Source organism: Condylura cristata, unplaced genomic scaffold, assembly GCF_000260355.1.
Source record: "Condylura cristata isolate star-nosed mole 26May11 unplaced genomic scaffold, ConCri1.0 scaffold00048, whole genome shotgun sequence".
In the NCBI taxonomy this organism is placed as follows: Eukaryota; Metazoa; Chordata; class Mammalia; order Eulipotyphla; family Talpidae; genus Condylura; species Condylura cristata.
This window is the reverse complement of record NW_004567149.1, coordinates 2,106,593-2,108,333: the sequence shown is the minus strand read 5'-3', so window position 1 is coordinate 2,108,333 and position 1,741 is coordinate 2,106,593. Positions and strand designations below refer to the sequence as shown.

Genomic DNA, 1,741 nt, shown 5'->3' with positions numbered 1-1,741 from the left:
GTACTCCCAGACACAGAAAAAAGAACAACGAAACACCCCTCTGGTATACTGTAGATGGGCAAAAACCGCAGCCTTAATACCATAGAACTGGCACGTTAGCCAGCCGAGCAACTTGGCATCACAAAAGTTGGCACTTTCTCCTTCGGATATTATGTTATTAAAACGGTGTGGTTTTCCTTTTATTCAGAATAACAATGCCAGAAATTCTCCCTGCCCCCCTCTTTGCCAAATGTACCCCTTCCTTATCTCATTCAGTTTTCTATAAAACTTCGCCATCCTAATTCCGTACGTTATTTCTTTAAAAGAAGAAGAAGAAGAAGAAAAACATTTACAGATCAAACGGCTCGGCGAGGGTAATTTCAGGACTATCTGCAAAAGTAACCTGCCGTGGCCCGTACGGGGATCGAACCCGCGACCTTGGCGTTATTAGCACCACGCTCTAACCAACTGAGCTAACCGGCCACCGTTGCGTCAAAGGGCTTTAATCACTGCCTTTAAAGTTACATCCACGTAATGTCCGCTGAACTTTATAAAAAGTTAAACGTTTTCTCTTTTCAAAAAGGGAAACCCAGCTGCCAATACCGACGAATTGCGCTTCTTTCTGAGGAAAAGCTCGTTTTCCTCAAGCGGACCGGAGGAGACTTAGTCCCGAGTTCCCACTACGCCGAGAAGCCCCAGCTGGCAGGGGCGGATCACCACGCCGCCGCCGCGATTCGGGGCTCCGAGGACTCGGAGGATTCCCCGCTTTCGGAGATCACACGAACAGGTCAGTTCTACCCGTGAGCCCGCATCCCCTCGCCTCCGGCCTCCGGGTGGCTCCGCGGTTTGGGGGTCCCCGGCTCCGCGCTCGGCAAGGTCGCGCACTTGGCCCTGCAGGTCGCTCCTCGGCCACTTGGTGGCGCCCGAGAGGCAGGCTGGGCAGCGCCGGGGCGCGAGAGCCGTGAGGGGGACCCTTGGGTCCCCGAAGAACCAAGTTGATCCCCCATGATCATGCTTGTTAGTTGGGCCCGGCAGGTCCCGGGTAGCACTCTAAAGAGTGGATCACCCTCGCTCCTTCATCGCCCCAGGGCGCCTGAGAGCCGGGACGTGAGCTCCTCCCAGCACTGTGCACCCCCCGCGGACGCGCTCCCCACGTGCAGGGCATCTGCGGATTATTGAACCCCCGCAGATGCAGGGGTCTGCGGATTGGGTTGGACCTACTGATCCCGCAGGAAAGGAATTAGGGGCAGCGGCACTGTCCTAACTGAAGCAGACTAGCTGTTGCCACCCCATTTCAAGATGAAACCGTTGTCTTTCGTCGAAATCCAGATGCAAAGAAAGTACCTGCCTGCGCCCATCTTGTTTCTCTAATGCAGCTACCTGCATGTTTTATTGTTTGTGGATTTAGACACGTGAAATCTCTGAACTCGAGTTGGTTTTTGAGGGCAAGGAAAAGATTTGTTTCCGCCCGGTTTCGAACCGGGGACCTTTCGCGTGTGAGGCGAACGTGATAACCACTACACTACGGAAACAACCGTTAGCAGGTTTTACCCCGCCCATGTATTATTGAACACATCTTGCCTGCAGGGCCTGGATTTGTTCACTGTAGGTGTATCCAGATTTTATTACTGTAGTATATTATTTTCCTTTTTTCTTTCCATGGGTAAGAAAACACCCTCATAACCAAAACAAGGCTTCACCCAGGACTCTAGCTGTTGTATGAATTCCAGGCATGTACCCTAGAAAATTTGTGTGTAATTAA

At 52.0% G+C, this 1,741-nt stretch overlaps 2 non-coding genes across 2 annotated transcripts; both read right to left on the bottom strand.

The window, feature by feature from the left end:
- Positions 1 to 388: 388 nt before the first annotated feature.
- Positions 389 to 462, bottom strand: TRNAI-AAU. Its single transcript has one exon. It is a non-coding gene; the product is annotated as a tRNA-Ile (tRNA).
- A 976-nt stretch (positions 463 to 1,438) lies between these two features.
- Positions 1,439 to 1,511, bottom strand: TRNAV-CAC. The gene has a single exon. It is a non-coding gene; the product is annotated as a tRNA-Val (tRNA).
- Between the last annotated feature and the right edge of the window lie 230 nt (positions 1,512 to 1,741).